A 23,049-nucleotide genomic window follows, 5' to 3' on the forward strand; every position below is an offset into this window, starting at 1 on the left:
GAGGAGATGAGAGAAAGGAGAGGGGAGGAGGGGAGAAGAGGAAGGGAGAGGAGGAAAAGGGAGGGAAGGAGAGTTAGCAGAGTGGTTCTCATTCTTAGATATTGGTTATCTATTGCTGTATAACAAATCACCCCAAAACTTCAACACTGCTGTACTTGTTCATAATTCTATGACAGCAATTTGGGCTCAACTGAACTGTCACCCTTTCCACCAGTACTCAGGCCTCATGCCAGGGACTCTGATTTCATTCATCTGGAAGAAGACGCCATCCATTGGCAAAAGACGGAAAAGCTCCCAGGTGTGGCCCTGCCAAACCTAAAATCCACTGAGAGGAAGTGGGCAGCGTGGTGGGCGTGTAAATGTTCCAGTCGGGGTGGGAGTGTGAGGACGGAGGGGACAAAGAGAAGAAGAGTGAATGAGCAGAACTAGGGTGTGTGCTGGGTGAAGAATCCTATTCTGTACTCTAGCTTTTTGCAGAAGTAATTAGAAGGAGCTTGGATAGAGTAAGGGTGGGTAATGCTGCCCCAGAGGCCATAGGTCATTAGATGGAAACCACACTGTCAGGTGTGTGATAACTCCCTGGTCAAGGAAGCCCCAGATACGACCAAAACCACACACGCTGTTGCCATTGCTCTTGGTTACCCAGTGTAACTAGAGGTGTGGTGGTTTGAAACAAAACACACCCCCCATAGACTCAGGGAGCGGCACTATTAGGAGGTGTGGCCTTGTTGTAGTAGATGGGGGGTGTGGTTGAGGTCTCAGAAGCTCAAGTCAGAGTTGCCTTCAGATCAAGATGTAGAACCCTCAGCTCCTTCTCCAGCACCATGTCTGCCTGCCTGCTGGCCACGTTTCCTGCCATGATGATAGTGGACTGAACCTCTGTACTGTAAGCCAGCCCCAATTAAATGTTGTCCTTTATAAGGGCTGCCATAGTCAGGATGTCCCTTCACAGTAATAGAAACCCTAAGACTAGAGGGAGACTTCATGGTTGTAGACTTCAACACACAGTACCTTCAGTAACAAAGAGCAATTGTAATGGAACTGATGTGGACACTTCCTCCTGGTTGGCTACCTTTCCAAATGCTGAAAGATGCTATACAAGCTGCTGGGGGGAGGAAAGCCATCCCTAGTCCCACCAGTTACAAACCCTGTAAACTACAATACCAGCCTGCCAGGCAGGATGTACCCACTAGTGCAATGGCGGCACTACCGTGATAGGGTTGGCCAACTCCCTTCCCCTTCTGCTTAGATGTGAGGTCTGTTTCACAAGAGAGAATTCATGTTTGGTATGGAACACTTGGTAAAGCTCGTACCTAGAAGGTCATTGGTCCTCCGGGGGAACTATTGTTTAACTAACAAAACATGGTGTCAAGCTGCCTTGTAAGTATTTATGTTTAATACACATGGGTTAGTGTTGTTCTCAGCCTTGGTCAGAGAAGCTTCTCTTTCTTACCACTGTGACGGTTAATACAGATACTCTTAGCAGGTCAAAGTGTGGACAATAAGTGACTATTGGGTGCTCAGCCCTAAACCCGAGATTTACATCACCCCCTCCAAAGCTCAGAGAACATGTCAGAACATGTTAGAGACAGAGGACAGGGAAAAGTGTCATGAAATGGTGTTCTCTCTACATGGCATGATCACTGTATGTTGTGGTAAGATTAAACAAGGGCTCAACCGGTTCCTGCACGTCACCGCTCTTCGCTGGGCCCCTAGTACTCTCGGATCCAGGCGTAGGGCCATATAGAACTAACCTTAATTTATCTCAGCAGCGGCCGGCTTCAGTGCGGCACCACGCCATTAGCCTAGCTATCGTCTAGCCCCAGCGGTCTCTCCACTCCCATTGCTAGTCCCCCTGGCCAGCCCTGGTCAGCCAGGAACTCTCTGATTCCAGCCACCCACCGGGTAAAATCTAGACTCAACAAATTGTAACCCAACAATCAGATTTACATGCTAAATTCCCAATCCACAATACATCCACACAATAAATTCACTGCCAATTAATAAGGATATTAACCGCCCACCTAGACAAGATAAAACTGACCTAGCCCACATGGAGCTGGATCATCCTGCTCTGTTATCTCTATCTTTATTTTTCTCTTTCCCCCTCCTCCTCCTCCTTCCTTCCTAGACTTTTCCCCGCCTACCCTTCCTTCTCATCCAATGATAGGCTACGCCCTATCCTGGACCCGCCTTGCTGTATAATGACATCATCCTACAGTTGCAGGCCGGAACTCAGAGCATCTGTGGTCACTTGCTGGCAACCACCAACCTCCTAGGGCAGGTGGGGAATGCGCTCATAAGGACTTACTCTTCTGAGGCACTGAACGGTTGTTGGGGCAGGGGAAGTTGTTTCCTTCAGTGGTCTTGCCATTCTTGTTTGTCCATGCTTCAGTAAGTGACCCCTGACTTGTGTTCGTGCAATCAACTCTGATAAACCTCAGTGGCGCACGCGCACACACACACACGCAGGCACACACACACACACACACACACACACACACACACACACACACATGCGCACCATGAAATTAGAAGGGATAGTGATTTTGATTCTGGCAGAAAAGTAAATCATTGGTATAGCACATCACTGCCAAACAAAACCTAGTGAAAGTAGTCCATTTCCAGGCGAAGTTAAAAGACGTTAAGAACTATGATATCCATGCCAGGCATGGCAGTTCATGCCTAGAAGTTCTGCACCTGGGAGGTAGAAGGGGGAGGATTAGAAGTTAAAAGTCAGCCTCGGGCCACATAGAGAGTTCAAAGTTAGCCTGAGATAAATGAAGCCCAGCCTCAAATAAATAAATACATAAACAAACAAGCAAACAAATAAAGCTGGTTTGGTGACAGATACCACTCTGTAGTCCTAGCTACTTGGGAGGCTAAGGCCAGAAGGAACTGTGATTCTTCTCTGCAAGTGTAAGATCTGTCTGGTAAAGGCAGTGAAAATCAGTATTTTAAAATGTATACAAGATAGAGAGCTGGCTTGGCACTTAAGAGTGCTTGTTGCTTTGCAGAAGACTCAGTTCAGTTTCCAGTACCCACATTGTGGTATTTATAACTATAACTATAACTATAACTGTAACTATAACTATAATAACTATATAATTCTAGTTCCAGGGGATTTGACACCCTCTCCAAATCTTTTCAGCTACAAGACATGCATGTGGTGGGCAAACACGATATACATAAAATAAACAAATCTAAAACACCGTTAATGTGGAAGTAAATGAAATCACACAAATGTGAACAAAATGCTGAAACCCTTAATGCTTTCTATCTCAGAGTGGCTAAGCCGAGCATCTCCGTTCTCATGTTTCCACTCAACACATCACTAGAAGCCCTCGTCTCAGAAATAACTCAAGGAAAATAAATAAAAAGAATAAAGACTTAGAAGAAAAGAAGAAAAACCGCACCCATAGACAACATGATCCTGTAGAAGGGCAACCCTAAGGCATGCATTTAATATCCCTAGAATTAGCAAACCAGATCGGCATAGTCTTAGGACTTAAAGCTAATATACAAAGAAATTTTTTTCAATATATTAACAACACACAATCTAAAAGTGAGTTTAGGGCTGGGAGTGAAGCCCAGGGATAGAGCACACGCTTAGCATTTTTGAGACCCTAGGTCCAATCTCCGGCACTGAAGAAGGAAAAAAGAAAAAATAGTTTTCTTTAATTAAAAAACAATCCCAGGATGTGAGGATGTCACCCAGTGTTAGCATGTTGGTCTAGTATAGAATTTAAAGTAAATTTACTAACAGCCAAGCTCTACTAATGTCCTGCAGATGGGACAAGGTCATGCTACTGATGAGCTTTAGAATAAACAGGATGTAAACATAGACACAGACCTATGTTCGCTACTTGTTGAAAAGCTACAAAGGCAAGTAGACAGAGGGAAAGATAAGATGTATCTTTCCTAGGCAAATGTATACATGACTGTATATAAGTACTCCTGACTACTCAGCTAGAGATAAAGGAGGAAGGGTCTTGCATTATGGTGATTAAAAACAAAAAACAAAAACTGTTCCCAGGAGCCTGGAATTATGGCTCTGAGTTAAAAGGACCCTGGTGCAGGTCACAGCGCCCATGTCAGGCAGCTTACAATCACCTATAACTCCAGCTCCAAGGGATCTGACGCCCTCTTTTGGCCTCCAAAGGCAACTACACCCATGTGCATATTATGCGCGCACGCTCGAACACACACACACACACACACACACACACACACACACACGTAAAAATCTTGGGGCTGGAGGGATGGGTCAGTGGTTAAAAGCAATGGCCACTTTTCCAGACACATGCACATGCAGACAGAGCACCCACGAGCATAAACACATCTCTAAACAATAAAAATAAAATAAGTCTTTTAAACGTTTCCTTCTAGGGCCTATCAGTTCCTTATTTCATTCAGCTGGGTTGTTGTGAGTTAACTTGGAATTCATCCAGGAGCCTATGGTCTTCACTGGGTTTGTTTGTTTGTATTTGTTTGTTTGTTTTTTGTTTTTGAGCATGCTATATTTTTGGGTGGTTGGTTTTCTTTTGGTTTTGTTTTGTTTTGGTTTTGTTTTGGTTTTTGGTTTGGTTTGTTTGATTGCTTGTTTTTGCTATGATAAAATACCATGAACAAAAGCAACTTGAGAAGAAGGGATCTTTTTGGTTTGATTTGGGGTGTGTAAAAGGTTTTGTTTGTTTGTTTGTTTTGCTTACCGCTGGTTGGTCACATTTTCATCCTTACAAAGGAATCGGAGAGAACACAAGAAGGGGGATGAGGTTATAATCTTCAGAATCTGTTCCATGCCATGCTTCCTCCAGCAATGCTGCATCTCTTAAAGGTTCCAGAACCTTCCCTGAACAGAGAACACTGGAGACCAAATGCATGAGCCTATGGGATCCATCTTGTTCAAACCACCACACACTTACAAGTCACACTTGGAATTCTCCACTACATGATTCACTCTGGCTAGCATCCATTAAATCTGAATCGAGTTTCTGGCACACCTATGCTGGGTGGATCAGCGTCATTTTAAATGTCCTCTTTGGTGTCTCTTGCTGATGCTGAGGAGGGGGTAGTGGAAGCCTTCAGCTTCACCAGCAGCCTCAGTGTTCTGTAGTTCACGACCAAAGCAACTTTGGGAGGAAAGGGTTTATTCCACCAATGCTTCCATATCATTGTGCATTATCAAAGGAAATCAGGACAGAAACTCAAAACCCGGCAGGAACCTGGAGGCAGGAGCTGATGCAGAGGCCATAGAAGAGTGCTGCTTGCTGGCTTATTCTTCATGGCTTGCTCAGCTCAAAGACTACAAGCCTAGGGTTGGCACTACTCACAGTGGACTGGACCCTCCTCCATTAATCACTTATTAAGAAAATGCCCTACAGGCTTGCCTGCAGCCCAATCTTGCAGAGATGCTCTCTCTCCCCAACCCCTCTCATTTTATGTGTATGAGTATTTTTCTTCATGTGTGTCTGTGCACCACACATGCTGGTGTTTGAGGAGATGATGATCCTCAATGTGTGTGTGTGTGTGTGTGTGTGTGTGTGTGTGTGTGTGTGTGTGCGTGCGTGCCCCGGTCATTTGCAACAAAACCTGTGTTCTTAACCACAGGGCTACCTCTCAGCCCTGGAGGTATTCTCTTAATTGAGGTTCCCTCCCCTCAGATGACTTCAGTTTGTGTCAACTTGATGTAAAACTACCCAGCACAGCTGCTTTACTGGATTGCTCCCCCATGGTTTGCCCAGCTTGCTTTCTCCCTACAATTCAGGACTACGTGTCCAGGGCTGGTATGGGGGCTGAGGGCTGCTACCATCTACAGTGGGCTGACTCCTACATCAATCATTATTCAAGAAAGCTCCCCCAAGACATCCCTACAGGCCAATCTGATCGAGGCACTGTTCTCATCTGAGGTTGCCCAGGTGACTAACCAGGACACCATTTTACCCAGAGTCTTTTTTCTGTTTGTGATGCATATGTGTGCCTGTGCATGGGATGCATGCACCTGAACATACAGGTGCACGTGCTCATGCAAACATGCAAAGAGGCTGGGGCAGGACGTTAGGTATCCTCCTGTATAACATCACATCTTTCTTGAGACGGGGTTTCTCGGTAAAACTGACGTTCATTGTTTTGTCCGGTGTGCTCTCGGGATCCATCGTCTCCGTGCCCCAGTGTTGGTGTTACGGGAGTGCACAGCCATGCCTAGCTTTTCACACTCGAGCTGGGGATGTGGACTCTCACAGAGTCTCTCCAGAGCCTTTAGAAATCTTTGTTTGGTTGGTTTGGTTTGGTTTTCAAGACAAAATTTCCCTGGGTAGCCCTGGCTGTCTTAGAACTTGCTCTGTAGACCAGGCTGACCTCACACTCAGTGCTTTTAGAAGTCTTAACAGTCTTTTTTTTTTTTTTTTTAAAAATAGAATTTATTAAGATGACCTTAAAAGTTATAGCAAAAAAAAAAAAAACAACAACAACAACAAGGAAGACAAGCCAAACTCGTCTCTGTAGCCTGATTTTAAGACCTGCTGTAAGGCTGAAGGAATCTAGAGTCATGTACTGCACAGGCGCAGTCACACAGAACAGAGGAGCAGAACCCACCAAGCAGAAGGAGAACTTGAGTGTCTGACCAGCACTGATGCCCAAACTGTCTCCCAGGAAATCCTTACTAAACACCTTTGCTCAGACACTCGGTGTCTGCGGCTAAATTTGGGCCAAATGCCTTGCCTAGACTTGTCTGCTAGCTTGGATACCTTAGCCAAAACATGTTCTCTGTGCTACCAGGTTTTTCGGGCTCTGAGTTCCTTTGAAGAAAGCCCTTCTGTCACTGGGATAAGCAGCAAAGAGAAAGACAGTGGATGAAAGGGGCCCCAGAGTAGCTGACCAACCCCAGATGGGTTCCAGGTTTGGGCGCTTTTGTTTTGTTTTGTTTTGTTTCGTTTTGTGAGATGAAATGTCAGGATTGCTCTAGCTATCTTCAAGCCCAGGGCAATCCTCCTGGCTCAGCTACTCAAGTACTTGGAATTACAGGCATTGATTACCATGCCCACCCATAAGTGGGTTCTGGGCTCCGGTTTTGTTTCATTCAACAGAATCTAGAGAATTTGAGTGCTGTGCCATGAACTATATCCTGGGTGTAGCTGTGATCAGTCGTTTTGTTTGTTTTGAAGGTGTGACAAGGAAAATGAGCTTCTCACCAACAGGCTTCTGTGACTGAGAACTGAGTGTCTCTAAACTCCTAGTTCAGCATTGTGGTATGGTGCTTCATACACCTAGAGCCCAAGTACACGCCCGTCCCAGCAGCCTCAACGTCACCTATCAGGACCAAGCCTGCCTGCGAAGAATGCCAGCTGCAACCACACTTTCCAGGATGGTGGTATACCTCAGGGAGTGGGCAGGCCAGGAGGAGTAGGGTCTGTACCTGCCTTCTGGATGGCTTCCAGCTGTTGGGATGGTTTTCTTTCTTGTTGTTCAGGAATAGGTGTGGAGAGCCGTAAGCGTCTCTTCCAAGCCAGTGGTGGCTAATTCAGCTGGCTGCACCAGTTCCTGTAAGGACTGACATTCCTTCTGTTTAAGAACTTGCTGCAAAGAAAAGCAAATATTTCCCAAGAGGCCAATGGAAGGAAACTATATTCTAAAACAAGGACATACCCAAACGTGCATTTCAAGTAATCCCCTTACAAACACTTACTAACATTGAATTTAATAATTGTCACACAGCATACGCAGATGTTGGCTCCATCCATTGAAAGATCCTGTGTATGTGAGCGTGTGCCTGCATGTTTGGGTACATACATGTGTGTGTGTGTGTGTGTGTGAGCATGGGGTTGGGGGGGGTCTTCTTATAAGAGTACCTTTCCTCCTGCCAAACAAATTAAACTGTAAAATATCTATTTTGGTCAATAACAAATTTATATTAGAATGTGCCAGTGGCATTAAATCATATTCTTGACGTCCACAAAGAAACCGCAGTTAAGAGATTACAGCTCAAAATTCATTGGCTCCCATACCCTATGATCTGCTTGCAATTTTCAAGTTTGTCAATTCAGCGGGCATTATAGTGAACACCTTCAATCCTGGTACTCAGGGGGTGGAAGCAGGAAGACCTCTGTGAATTAGGGTCAGCTTGGTCTACAATGGTGAGTTCCGGGTCAGCCAGAGCTACAGAGTGAGAGACCCTGTCTCAAAGACTCATAAACAAAATAAAACAAGAAACTGTGCAACCGTGGGCCAGTCACTTCCACAATCATATCACCCCTCTCTGAGCTGTTAAAACTCAGCTCCACGATGGGGAGCGATGGAAACAGAGTCCTGCAAAGCCTGGTTTGTAGCAAGTGATACCTAGGTCTATAGTCTATTTGCGAGTATCTATCACCAGCACTCTTAGGTCTACCATTTTGGAGGGGAAGAAAACACCTGCACCCTGCCCCCCCCCCTTTTTGATATTTTCAATATATTTAAGCGAGTAAAAGTACAGTAAGAAAACAATGCTGGAGAGGTGGTTCGGGGTTAAGGCCATGCTTTGCTCTTGCAGACTGTCTAAATTCTATTCCCAGCATCCACAGCTGCCTCACAGCTGCTTACAACTCCAGCTCCAGGCCAGCCATGGTCTTCTGGCCTCCTTAGGCAGCTAGCTGCACTTGAGAGGTTCCCCTAAGAAATAAAAACCTTGGCAATAGAAAAGTTTCGATTTCCCAAGGAAGCAGATTGGGACCCTCAGAGGGAACTACTGACAATGGGTTGTTAAGTCACTGATGTCTCCGTCAAACAGACATAAGCTTGGAGCTGAGTCAGTTCCTGGATTTTCTTCAAGGCCTCATCAAATATGGTGAAACTAACATAGAAGTCAATCAGAAACCAAGCCACATAACATCCCCGGCGCCCACCAATGAAGTTTTAGATTACCTAACACTAACTAAAATTCCCCCAAGTTCCCTGTAAAAAGGTCTTCGAGTCTTTATCTGGGGGGTCTCCATTTTGATTAATGGTAGACCCCTATGTGCTGGCTTTCTGTAGAATAAATGCTCTTTGCTTTTGCATACTATTTGAGTGTAGGATTGTATTCTTTGGAGATTCTTGGACTTTTACACACTAAAGTGTACATACCCCCCAACACACACACACACACACACACACACACACACACACAAACACAAACACAAACACAAACACAAACACATACACACTTAAAAACAAAAAAAAAACATTTAAAGAAAATTTTAAAAAATAATGACAGTTACAAAGAAGAAAATCTCCAATCCTTCCCCAAAAGATAGTTGCTGCTAACATCTGTGGCCTTTTCCTTTAGTCTTAATGTATAATCTACTACCCTTCCCCCCACCTCAAAGCTATACAGAAAATAAGCCAAGACCACTTTCCCATCCTGTTTGGTTAGCTTTTTTGGTGCTCAGTACAGAGCCCAGGGTTTTGAACAGTTAAGTATGTTCTTTACCTCAGGGCACTACTGTGCATCCTGCGAGGAGGTATGTTTGGTTTTCCCACTCTTAATCTAGGTGTAGCTGGGATGAGGCCATGGCAGTTTCATTTTGAGTAAACTTGCTCCAATAACCTCATCACACTTGATGTTCCAACGGTGCCTTATGCTCGGCTTTGCCCCTCCTGACACATAGAATCTATTTGCCGTGTTTGCCTTTACCGTATTTGCACAGCCACATGCCATGACATATCTGCAGAGGTCGGGGAACAACTTTGGTTGTCTGCTTCTGCCTTCTACCGTGTTTGAAACAAGTCTCTTACCCTGAGATAGCCCATTCTCAGGCTTCTGGGAGCACTGAGTTACAGGTCAAACACACTACTACATCCAACTCCATGTGTCTCTGCAGATCTGAATTCAATCAGGTATTCACTCTTGCCTGGTGAGCTCTTAACCATTGAGCTATCTCCCCAGACCCTGCCTTCACTTCTGTTTGACTTTGTTCTTGTGTGCGTGTGCCCTCCAGAGCTCATGTTAAAACGTAATTCCTGCTAGGCACTGATGGTGCACGCCTTTAATTCCAGCACACAGGAGACAGCGACAGGTGGAGCTCTGGGTCCCAGGCCAGCCTGATCTACAGAGCAAGTTCTAGGATAGCTAGGGCTACATAGAGAGAAACCCTGTCTCAAAAACCACACACACACACACACACACACACACACACACACACACACACACACACACGCTATGTTAATTGGGACCTCTCTGTCCTTTGGAGGAGTGTGTGTTGTGTTTTATAAAAAAGGAAGGGAGAGCCGGAGCCAGGATTTGTTTGGTAGGGCCAAGTATGGTGAGGTAGGAGTGCCTCAGTAAGCCCATGCTGAGGAATCCTTTCCCCCTGAGGTACCAGCTGTAAGAAGGGTATAATATAGAATAGAGTTTATTTGTGGCCAGGGAAGGGAGTAAAGGCAGAGATGGGGGAGGGGGTTGGGGAGAGAGAAGGGGAAGGAGGAGGAAGAGGAGGAGGAGGAGGAGAGAAGAGAGAGAGAAAGAGGTCATTCAGGACCTCATGGAGAGAGGGAGGAGAAGGGGAAAGGGGGAAAAAAGGGTTAGGGAGTCAGGGAGAGTAAGAGAGAAGGGGAGTGAGGCGGGGCCAAACAGCCCCTTTTATAGTAAGCCAGGCCTACCTGGCTATTGCCTCATAACTGCTGGGCAGAGCCTAGAAGGAATGCTAACAGTGGGTGCCTTTGATTTAGAACTGTGTGCCTCTGACTCAAACTTATCTCTCTCTCTTCTCTCAGCTGTCTATTCCTGTTGCCATGGAAAAACCATTGTGATCGTGGACCTTTCTAGTCCTCTAGTCCTCTACAACTTGGATCTGAATAAACAACTAGTGGCCCAGTCTTCAGCATTCTGATGTAGCAGCCTCAAACAGACTGAAAGGGAAGCCTTGATCGTTGGAAGCACAGTAATTGCAGTAATTTCCATCCTGTGGAACATAACAAAAACAAGGAAGAATTGGTTAAAATGGAACATTCCTCCCTGCACTTGATACTTTGTGTATTAATCTAGCTTTGTTCTGTCTGCCTCTTTAAAACTCAAGAATTTCAAAAGCTGTGAGATGTCTAACAGCATATATCTCTTCATATTTTAGTTTCAGGACATGCCCATAGTAACCAGTACCCTTGCTCCCACTCTGGGGATGTCCTAACAGGCAGGAGAAACCACAATGAACATGAACGAGATCCGGGTTCAGAGCCCTCTGCTAGTCAGAATCACTGGGTCCTTTTCTCCTCTGGCCCTCTCTTTTCTTAGTTAGTTAGTTAGTTAGTTAGTTAGTTAGTTAGTTAGTTGTTATTCACTTTACATCCCAATTTCTGCCCCCTCCTGATCCCTCCTCATATATTCCCTTCTCCCCTGAGAGGGTAGAGGCTCCCCCTGGCTACCCTCAACCCCGGCATATCAAGCCTTTGCAAGGGTAGGTGCATCTTCTCCTACTGAAGCCAGACAAGGAAGTCCAGTTAGGGGAGTATATTCCAGATAGACAGACAGACAGGCAGGCAGGCAACAGCTTTAGGGACAGCCACCCCTGCAGTTGTTGAGGGACCCACATGAAGACCAAGCTGCCCCTCTGCTACATATGTGCAGTGGGGGTGGGGCTCTTTGGTTGGTGGTTCAGTCTCCGAGAGCCTCCTGGAGTCCAGGTTAGTTGACTCTTGGTCTTCCTGTGGAGTTTCTATCCCTCTGGGCCCCTCAATCCTTCCCTCAACCCTTTCATAACAGTCTCCAAGCTCCCTCCACTGTTTAGCTGTGTGTCTCTGCATCTGCTTCAGTCTTCTGCTAAATGGAGCCTCTCAGAGGATGGTTATGCTAGGCTCCTGTTGGCAAACATAACAGAATATCATTAATAATACCAAGAATTGGTGCTCGCCCAAGGAATGGTTCAAGTTGGCTGGTTATTGGTTGGTCATTCCTTCAGTCTCTGTTCTATATCCCCATCCCTGAATTTCTTGTAGGTAGGATAAATTTTGGGGTTCAAAGTTTTGTGGGTAGGTTGGTGTCCCTATCGCTCCAATGGGTTCATGCTTGGCTACAAGGTGTCGCCTCTCCAGGCTCCATATTTTCACTGCTGTGAGTCTCAGCTAAGGTCACCTCACCCCCATTGAATCCTGGGATCCTCCCCCCTCCGAGGTCTCTGTCATGTCCTTCTTTCTTTCTTTATAAGGTACTTGGGCTTGAATCTAGGGCCTCACACACAATACAGAAAAGCACACTATTGTGTCAGTAAGCTATATCTCCAAGCTAGTCTTTAACCTTGAAAAACACGTCCCCTGCATCTGCCTAAACCTTAAAGCTTGAAAGCAGGCAGCTGACAGTATCAGTATCCCTGTGTCTGTGATAACATACACAGTCATAGTAGCCAACCTTCAAAGCCTGCCAATTATCCACAGACAGAGGGGTGGACAAAAGGGGTGTGGCACATGAGTGTAACGGGATGTAGAGTGATTTGACCTTACATAGTTAGAAATTTCTCACTCAAGTGCAGGTAGGAGTGAACCTTGAGGACATAAGCTAGTAGTAAAAAAACACTGGGTGCCTTTGTGTATACACGTATGTGCACATGTATGCGTAGAGAATGTAAATGTCCAGGTGTATACAAATGCTTGTGTGCACCTCTGTAGGCTAGAGATAAATGTATCTTCCTGCATCGCCCTCCTGGTTAGTTTTTGGGATAGGGCCTCTTACTGAGGATGGAGTCCACCATTTCAGCTAGATGCTTGGCCAGAAACCCCAGGGCTGCCTGTGTCTGCCCTACACACCCACACCTCCCACTAAGGTTACAGGCATGGAGGTCTGACCTCGGGTCCTCGTGTTTGTGCAACAAGCACTTTACTGAGCCTCTGATTGTTTTGTATTCATTACATTTTAGTGGCCATACAAAGTACTGGATTTCATTAGGACATTTTTAACCCATGCATCGGATCTGCCCTCAACCCCCCATCCCTCCTTTCTCCTCTCTCTGATTCCCTTCCTCCTTCAACGTGGTCCACCTTCTTCTTCCATGTTTAAATAAACTCTTAGATTTAAGTCCCCATATGGAAAACACTCACTGGTTTTGTCTTTCTAGTCCCCGAGCCCTCTCCACTTTAGACGACTTCCTCTCCCTTGTGGTTCACTTCTGCTTTGGTATTGTGTATATACTCAAATCCAGAGTCTGCCTGTGAAGGAGAATATGTGATATTAAACCATCACTGTTGATCATGGCTATTAAGTTATAGTTACATAGTATAAAGAAGGCATGCTGAGGGGTTGGGGATTTGGCCCAGTGGTAGAGCGCTTGCCTAGCAAGCGCAAGGCCCTGGGTTCGGTCCCCAGCTCCAAAAAAAAGAAAAAAAAAAGAAGGCATGCTGAGCTCTTACACAGTACAGTGGCTACAGACAACACAAATGTACTGGACACCTCAAAAGGCCACAGACGTCTGAAACAATGTAAAGGCAGTGTAAAAATCCCCCCCACACACTCCATTTGGGGGCTCTGGCTTATCTGTGTTGCACATCTGTAAGGCAGGCACACCGTGACCTGCTATTCTCTGGAGCTGCCCACATATAACTCCATAACTGTGGGAGTCTGTACAAGTCACCCAGGTGTGTATTTTTAAGCTTGTGTCTAGAAATCACTTTGAGAGTCAGCTCTGCACTCCCCTCCATTGCTCTGTCACATGAGCCACCCTACTACTTAATGACATCATTTAGTAGTCAGTCCTTCCTCAAGAATGCTATAGGACTTGAATATGTGCCCCCTCTCACCATCACAGCAACAGCCAGGAGTGAGCAGGCAGGCCCTGGTGAGGAAAGGATCTGCCAGCCACCATGAGGCTTCCTCTGAGTTACCAGGTCTCAGGTTTGCTTCATCTCCTCAGCCCTGCCCCTGAGCCAGCCTCTCCTCTCCTCCCCAGAAGCCAGGAGGTAAGGAAAAAGTGACCACATTATGCCAAACTGCAAGAAGCTGCAAAACAAGAGACCATCTGGCCCTAGTGACACACAAGCTCATGCTGTGTCTGCCATCTGAGGACCCCAGAGCCCAGGGTACAACCCTCAAGTGCAGGGGCAATTTCCAAGCTGAGGAAGCTGGAATCCAGTGGGGTCATGCTATGAAGGGGTGCTCCAATGATAACTTAGGTCTTTTATGACTCTGTGCCTCTCTCTCTCTCTCTCTCTCTCTCTCTCTCTCTCTCTCTCTCTCTCTCTCTCTCGTGTGTGTGTGTGTGTGTGTGTGTGTGTGTGTGTGTGTGTGTGTGTGTGTAACATCAGTTCCAATGTTATTTAGTTAACCTTTTCATCCCTGTCCGTCTCCCTGTTGTTTTCCAGGATCCTCTTCATGTTTTCAATACACGAGGAAAGACAGAATTAACTACTTTGTATCAAATATAATCTGCAAATAGCAACTTCCTGCTTCCACAGTGCCTAGCCCTTCTGGTATTACTACCTTAACATGGCGGGTGCTTCTGGTATTATTACCTGAAGGTGGCTTTCAGAAATTTCCTTGCATAAAGTCTCTGGAGCAACTGCTCTTCCTTAAGCTTTATCTCTTGCTATGCCAACATCTGTTTGGAAGACAGTGTGGCCCTTGGGTTGTAAGACTCCGCAGTTCTCAAGTGTGAATGTGTAAGAAGCTGTCATAGAGGCAGAAGGAAAAGGACCTTGAGCCCAGCCTGGGCTCTATAATGAGTTTGAGGTTAGCCTGGGCTACACAGTAAGATTCTGCCTCAAGTAATTACATAGGTGAACCATGTACGTGAAAATCACTGGAGGATCATGATAAGCAGGAGAGTGTCCAAAACAGCTGAGTAGGGCGGAAGATTCTAGATCTCTGAGAAACATTCAGGGGCTGTGGCCAGCTGGCTAGTGGAACACATTCTTAGCAGCAAGGAACAATACTAGGCAAGCTCTTGCAGATAATAACATTCTAGAAAAATGACGACTAGGACTGGCCCATCATTCTCTTGCCTCCAGCTTTCTGGGTGCTTAGTTATTCTGACTCTTTGGAGTCTGGTTTGCAAACCACGTTGATGTTAGGATCCGACAGTGCTATAGGGAGGTAAGAAAGTCATGGTTGTTTTAAAGCTTATACAAGCAAGGGTAAGCCACAGGTAAGCTTTAAATGTCAGCATGGAGTAATTGCTTGCTAAGCGATAGTCCGATGCAAAGGCTGAAAAGAAAAAAAGAACAAAATTAATGAGGTTATTTCCAGGTTAAAATAAATAAATAAAATTATTGTTTTTCCCTTAGTCATCCAATGTGTTTGGTGTGTATAGTCCAGAAACCTAAGTGAAAGTTTGCAACATTCAGTTAACAATGTCAGGCAACAACTTTTCAACTCCACTGTGTTAATCCTCTGCCCTGTGGTTGTCATGGCAACCCTGATAACTAACTCTGGGCCTTCCTCTGGACTATCAGGCTATTTAGGTCATGTCAGTAAAATGTCCTAATCTATCGCCCTAGAAGCTAAGAGCTGGTGAGTGTTTGGGGCACAATTTCTGAATAATAAAAGGGTCTTTTAAGGTCTGCATAGTTCCCATGTTGCAGAATTCTATCTGGCCAGGCATAGTGGTGCATAGCTGAAATCTTAGCGCTTGAAAGAGGCAGGAGGATCATGAGTTCAAGACCACCCTGGATTACATAGTGAGTTTCAGGCAGGACTGTACACGTGTGTATACATGCGCACATATGTGTGTGCGTGCGTGCACACACACACACACACACACACACACACACACCCCTTCATCTGAGATCACAAAGTCCTGCATGTGGTCTGGTCAGATGCCAGTTTTGAACTTTCCTGAATGAAGATGAAGTTTGCAACCGCATTCTCTTCCTGCCCACCAGCACCTGCCTTAGTGAGTCTTCGGGCTGAGAGGCCCAGGCAGCACCGCAGTGTATCCGTCCTGTTGAGCTGTGGGACAAGCAGAGACAGAGAGGGGCTGACTGGAAGGTGAGCAAACAGGAACTCTGGACCTTGGTTGCTACTGTGACGATTCTACTGTCTGTGCAAGCATCCATGGCATTTAAAAGCAACAAACTTGAACATGAATGGCACAGTCGATGCGCTCTATACCCTCCGTTCTTCCTCCTCTTTCTAGAGTTTCTCTCTGAGCTGACTATTTCTTCCCTCACATGTTCATGTATGACATAACTACAGCGCCCTCGCTGTTTTGTGTATTTTTATACAAGGAGCCTTGAGTATGAAGCCACTTGCAAACTCAGTGTTTGTCAGTTACCGCCTTGTGTGAGACGCATCCCTGCCGAAATGTTTATTTCACACTCTCTCAATTATTCCGTTGTATGAACAAAAATTATTTATTCGCTTACCCATAGTCCTGTGCATGAGTATTTAAAATGTTAAAATTAGGGGCTGGAGAGATGGCTCTAAAGTTAAGAGCACTGGCTGCTCTTGCTGAGGACCTGAATGAATTCGATTTCCAGCACCCGTGTGGCAGCTCTCGACCTGGTCACTCTGGTTCTGGGGAACTCGACGCCCTTTTCTGACCTCCGCTGGCTCTTGCAGTCAGACAGATACATACCTACACATAAATAAATAATAAGATAAATCTTCAGAAAGTAAATAAAAAGTTTAAATTGTTCACCCTCACCAACAATGGCTCTTGGGAACACACTTGTCAGTGGTGTGGGTGTGTGTGTGTGTTTACAACTCCTTAAGATTTTGCTTTCATTGTTCTGGGTTTTTTTTGTTTTTGTTTTTTGTTTTTTTTTTTTTTTTTTTTGGTTCTTTTTTTCGGAGCTGGGGACCGAACCCAGGGCCTTGTGCTTCCTAGGCAAGCGCTCTACCACTGAGCTAAATCCCCAACCCCTGGGTTTTGTTTTTTAAGTCAGGGTTTCTCTGTGTAGCCTCAGCTGGCCTGTAACTCAGAGGCTCACCTGCCTCTGCCTCCTGAGTGCTGGGATTAAAGGTGTTTGCCACCAAAGCTAGGCTCTGGGATATTTTTAAACCTAGGAGTGGGGTTGTTGGGACATAAAGAGGCTTGTCTTTATTGTATACACCACTGTCTCTTCCACTAGTGCAGGGACGGTCCCCAACTGTCCAAATTGTCACTAAATTGTGACCTTTCCTTTTGGGTCACCTGGTGAGGAATGGGAGGATAGTAGCCCTCTGTGTACTTAAGCTTTATGTCAACTTGACTCCAGCTAGAGTCATTTTGGAAGAGGGGAACCTCGACTAAGAAAAATGTCCCTTCAAAGTTAGCCTACGAGCAAACCGATGGTGCATTTTCCTGGTTAATGATTGATACGTGGAAGCCCTGCCCACTGTAGGCGCTGTCACCTCTGGGCAGGTGGTCCTGGTGCTATAAGGAAGCAAGGTGAACAAACCAGGAAGCAGAACTCCTCCAGGGCCTCTATCTCCAGCTCCTATCTCCAGGTTCCTGACCTGACTTCCCTCAGAGAGTGACTGGAACTATAAGGTGAAGTTAACCCTTTCCTCCCCAAAGCTGCTCTTGGTCATGGAGTTTATCACAGAAATCGGAACCCTAAGATACTGCCCCTCCCACCCCCCCTCCCTCTCTTACTTCCTTCCCTCCCTGCCTCTCCTTCCCTTTCTGCCTTCCCCACCCCGCCCCTTTTTTGCTTTCTCTTAAATATGTTTCCAGATTTACACTGTCAATATAAACAGCATGTATGTGGTGAGAGCATTTACATTCACTCTCATCAAGTCTATATGATACAATAAATATATCTTGCTTACCACAGTAGTCACTGTGTTGTGCACAGGGGCTCTGGCTTACCTTCCTCAGGAAGTAATAAAGGTAGTTACAGTTGTGAATCTATCACCATGGGCTTTGTCAGTAGCTCTGCCTTTTCTAAAGAAGTCACTGCTCCTTTTGGTTGTCATGTGACCTTGCTGCCCATTTCCCTAAGTGTACTGGTTGGTTTTGTGTGTCATCTTGACACAAGCTGGAGTTATCACAGAAAAGGAGCCTCCCTTGAGGAAATGCCTCCATGAGATCAAGCTGTAAGACATTTTCTCAATTAGTGATCAAGGTGGGAGGACCCAGCCCATTGTGGGTGATGCTGTCCCTGGGCTGGTGGTCCTGGGTTCTATAAGAGAGCAAGCTGAGCAAGCCAGGAGAAGCAAGCCAGTAAGTAACATCCCTCCATGGCCTCTGCATCAGCTCCCGCTTCCTGACCTGCTTGAGTTCCAGTCCTGACTTCCTTTGGTGATGAACAGCAATGTGGAAGTGTGAGCTGAATAAACCCTTTCCTCCCCAACTTGCTTCTTGGTCGTGATGTTTGTGCAGGAATAGAAACCCTGACTAAGACACTAAGGTCACTCTGGCCCCAGGCAAAGTCTCATCTGTTGCCTCTCCATTCCCTTCCTCAGCCTCCAGAGTGCTGGGATTGTATGCCCTGTACCACCGCAGCTGGCTTAGATCTGTCTGCTTTTGATATTTCTTGATGTTAGGTCATATTGTCATCCTAAAACCTGACAACCCATCCCCTCATTAAGTTTGTTTTGCTTTTTAATATTGGGAAACGTTTCGGTATGTGTTCTAATGATTACAATGCCTAGCAATATCTTCAAATACTTGAGCATCATCTCCTACAAATTAGTTATTTATTTCACTTCCCCCACTTTCCAAGCTGTCTTAGTTAAATCACCTTGTGTTAATTCTTTTTGTTCTTTTGTTGTTGTTGCTGTTGTTGCTGTTGTTGTTGTTGTTGCTGGCTGCAAACTGCTGGAAATCCATCCGCCCTGCAGCTTGCTCTTCCGCCTTCTGGACTTTTCCAAGAGACAGATGTGGACAAGCTCTAAAGATAAGGACTGTTTTCCCCCATGCTGTTCCCACTTTATCCTCCAAGGCTGATGACTCAAGAGCCCTTCGTCTGCATTCCAGAGGATGATAAGTTCTTCCTCTCTCTTCTGGAGTGTGTCTGTGCAAAGGACAAAGGTCTCTCCCTGCATCTCCAAATAGGGCAGAGGTCTGGTCCAGAGCCTGAGGTCCAGTGCCTGGCTCTGCAGGACACAGCTGAGTCTCGCTTGGCTGCCCTGTGGGAAACTGAGGCAATGAGCTATCAACGATAAAACCGTTGGTCCTACTTTCAGATCACCAACCTGCTGCTTCCATGCAAGGTAAATGGATGGAGAGGTAGGAATTTAACAAGTATCTTCTCTCCTCTTTAGCTCTTGTTTACTCATTCTTATTTGTTTTTTTATTACTTATTCTTTTGGATAAGGTCTTGTCATGCAACACCCTGGCTGGGCCCCAAACACTTTATTCTTCTGCCTCAGCCTTCTGTAGGTGTCACTGTACCCAGCAGTAAGGTCTTTATTGTTTTATATACATAAGTTTGGTTTGTTTGGTTTTTTTTTTTTTACCATTTTTATGTGTAGTTCAAAAGCATTAGGTATAGTTACACTGTCCTCTATCCACAGAACTTTTTCATCTTGAAAAGAGCTAAAGCTAATTTTAAGAGACTATGATTGTTCTCTTAACATTTTTTAAAATTTGCTTTTATGATTTGTGTGCATGTGTTGGTGTGTGTGTGTGTGTGTGTGTGTGTGTGTGTGTGTGTGTGTATCACAGTATGCATGTAATAGTCAGCAGACAACTTTATAGAGTCAGCTCTCTCCTCCTGCCTTCATTTAGGTTTTAAGGACTGGGACCACAGGTTATGAGGCTTCTGTCGCCAAGCAACAATCAAGCATCTTCACCCACTGAGCCATCTTGACAGTCTGAAAACCTGAAACTTTACCCCCATTGAGCACTTGGCTTCCTTCTCTCTCTCCCAGTCCCTGGAACATTTTGCTCTCTGTCTCTGAGTCCAGCTTCTCTAGGGAACGACTGCGACCATCCAGTGCTGGTCCTCTGTGCTGACATTCCCCTTAGCAAGATGTCCCCAAAGGTCTGCATGCAACCGAACTTCCTTCCTGCCTTAAAGTGTGTGTGTGTGTGTGTGTGTGTGTGTGTGTGTGTGTGTGTGTGTGTGTGTGTGTGGTAAGGGAGCTGGAGAGATGGCTCAGAGGTTAAGAACACTTGTGGCTCTTGCTGAAGAGCCAGGTTCAATCCCAACACCCACGTGGTGGCTCATGACCCTCTGTAACTCCACTTCCAAGGGACCCAGCCCCATCTTCAGCCTCCGTGTACATCGTACATAGACATATAAACAGGTAAAACACTTAAATACATAAATAAATATAAAATAAATAAATCCATGTTTAAATAATAAATTATGTTTAATGTGGAAAAATAAACATAGCATAAACCAGACCATTTTAACCAGTTCTAAACACATAGTTGGGTGGCATCCAGTGTAGTCACCCTCCATCCATTCAAGTCCTTTTCATCTTGTAAATCTGAAACACTGAGCAGTAACTCTCCGTTCTTCCTTCTCCCCAGCCCACCCCTTAAGTTTCAATGATATTTTAACCATCTATGTGCACAGCACTTGGTGCTTGCCCAATCACTGACCGACACTGCCTCTTGACTGCTGTGGATGGTTCTCTGTATGAAACATGGGCACCTGTTTGAGTCCCCCACATGTTTGTACCTATTTCTTTTTCTGTGCTGGGATGGAACCCAAGGCTTCACACACAGGAGCCTAATACTCTGACAAGGACAGAGAGGAGATTCTTCTTGGTTTCAACACATTTACTATTATACTCTTTCCTTTATGGTCTTTTTATGTTGTTAGTGACAGCATCTCACAGGCTGGCCTCAAACTCCCTTTTATACCTAGCAAAGGATGCCCTTGAACTTCTAATTCTCCCATCTCTACCTCTCAAGGACTGGGATCACCATTCCTGGTTCCATGAGGTGCTGGAAACTGGCTCCTGGGTTGTGCATTTGCTGGGTAAATACTTAACCGACTGAGCGACACTCCCAGTTCATCTGGTTTTTGTGGTATTAAAAATCATTATTTTTAAATTACCAAGCTTGCTAAGATGGCTGCCCAGCTTCTAGCTTCTGAGTCCCATGGCCCTAGAGTCACGATGCTGGGAATGTTTATCCCTAGCTGAGGTCCCAAACCAAGGAAGGCTGCCTGGGTCATATATCTCGAGGGCTGGTTCCATTTTCAAAAGAAAGCAAGGTCCCTTCTGTCCTCCTCATACGGACATTTAGGTAGATCTAGGAACCCAATTACTAATTAATAAAACTGTACAAATTTCATTAATATTACCTATATGCAGGGATCTTCCTCTATGAGGTCCAAAGAAAAGACCAGAGCATCTTAGTAACTACCTCCTGTATTAACAGGGGTCCTAGATCTGGCTCCAGACCCCAGGAAGAAACAGCTCTCTCAGAAAAACCCAAACATTTGGTGTCAGGCCCAGACCTCCCACTTAGCTCTTTGTTTACTCCAAGGGAGCTGGCAGTTGTGAATCTTTACTCTGTTTTTCTGACTCTCTGTGTGTGTGTGTGTGTGTGTGTGTGTGTGTGTGTGTGTGTGTGTGTAGACCACCATTGTTTATCAAGTCCTTTGAAGGTTGATGCGGTTGTAGTGTACATCATAGGATGTAATGTACGTCCTGGAGGGAGATCAGCAAAGCACAGAACCAAGAGTAAGTCACTCCTCCTTTAAGGGCGGTGTGGAACATTCATACAGGGACATTTGTATGCACAAAAATCTGCAAATGTTGTGAGTATACATGGAAAACGGGTACTATCCCTTCCTCTTGGAGATGGGGTATCGAGAGAAGGAAAGTGAGAGGATTTGATGCATGTGATTGCTATCGTCTTTGCAGGAAGGAAAAATAAATAGAAACAAAACAAGTTCTAACTGAGCTCTGTAGTCACAGAAACGCATTTAAAAAAAATGTGTGAATGCACAATTACACGTAAAACTCACCCTAAAGTTACAATTCAGTGGCTTTTACCATTTCTCTATCATTATCCCAACAACAGCCTTTTACTTCAGTCCATCATCCTGAGGGGAAACACCCCACCCATCTCCCTGTCCCTCACATACCTGACAGCCATTCTAATCTACCTTCTGAGTCAATGCATTGACCCATTGTGGACACTTCCTAAAAATGGAACCGTGCAGTAAATGATATTTATCCACAGAGGAGAGTAGATCTTTGGGGTTGTTTCTACATTTTGACTATTGGAAACCTTGTTTCAGAAACACAGAATTTCCAGGCTGAGTGTATGACACGGGCTGTAACCCGTGCACCTGAGAGGCAGGAAGGAGGCTATTGTCTACTTCAGGCAAATGAGCCCACGCTAGCCTGAATTCGTAGGATAGCCTGCCTCAAACAACAGTACCAGTCGGAGAGGGAAAGGAGGGGTGACAGCAGAAGAGGTGGGGAGCTTTAACTCATGGGCATTCCAAGATGTCTTGATACTCAGGGCAATGGTTTGCTGTCTGTCACAGATATCACCATATTTAAAGACACTGAATCCATTCCTGTCTTTTGACCACACAAGGTCAAAACTTCACTTAACTCAATTCTTTCCTTTCCGTGCACTTCCAGCATGTCCTCCCTGGAGCCTCCCTCCTCTCTCTGCCATTCCTTCTGCCCTTTGTTTATTTACTCACTGCTGTGGAGCCCAGGATGGAACCCAGGGCCTCGCAAAGGCTCAGCACTGCACCATGGCAGAGTTAACCCAGCCCTCTTGCCACCCTGTCTGCAGTACACGCAAGGGTTTCCTCTGAAATACCCCTGGCCTCCCCTGCTCTCCCTCCTGTGCTCGCTTGCTTCTCATTTTTCCCATTTGCCAAGATATGTAATCATCACTCCTGAGTTAATTCATTATGGAAAAAATTAAAAAGCTGGCACACCCCACCCAGGCTTTACTTGAGTCGTCATTTTTGCCATTAGCTCTTTGCCTGCAAGGCAAGAGGTTTGTTGAGACTGGTCTGTGCCTCCACTGCTGCCCCGACTGGGGCTGATACTTTCCAAATCCAGGCTTACTGAGCTCAAAGACACTGTCCTAATAGAGGTTAGGATCAGCGGGGAGCTGGACAGTGTTTAGCTCCAGATGAGACTTGGAGAAGCAAGGGATCTGGAGAAGCCATTGGCACACACGTGTACAAAAATGCATGCATAAACACACATGCACACATGCACTTATGGACATATACATATATATATATGTACAGATG

General features: G+C 45.5%; 1 long non-coding RNA gene across 2 annotated transcripts; it reads left to right on the top strand.

Moving 5' to 3' along the window:
- Positions 1-2,217: 2,217 nt before the first annotated feature.
- LOC102546383 (uncharacterized) lies at positions 2,218-11,061 on the top strand. 2 transcript variants are annotated; one of them, XR_015641239.1, is made up of 3 exons: positions 2,218-2,284; positions 7,164-7,369; positions 10,729-11,061. It is a non-coding gene; the product is annotated as an uncharacterized LOC102546383 (long non-coding RNA). The 2 variants fall into 2 exon arrangements; XR_015641240.1 differs by having other exon boundaries at positions 2,248-2,394.
- The last annotated feature ends 11,988 nt before the right edge of the window (positions 11,062-23,049 follow it).

The sequence above is a fragment of the Rattus norvegicus genome, chromosome 17, assembly GCF_021556685.1.
Source record: "Rattus norvegicus strain SHRSP/BbbUtx chromosome 17, alternate assembly SHRSP_T2T, whole genome shotgun sequence".
NCBI classification, from domain to species: Eukaryota; Metazoa; Chordata; class Mammalia; order Rodentia; family Muridae; genus Rattus; species Rattus norvegicus.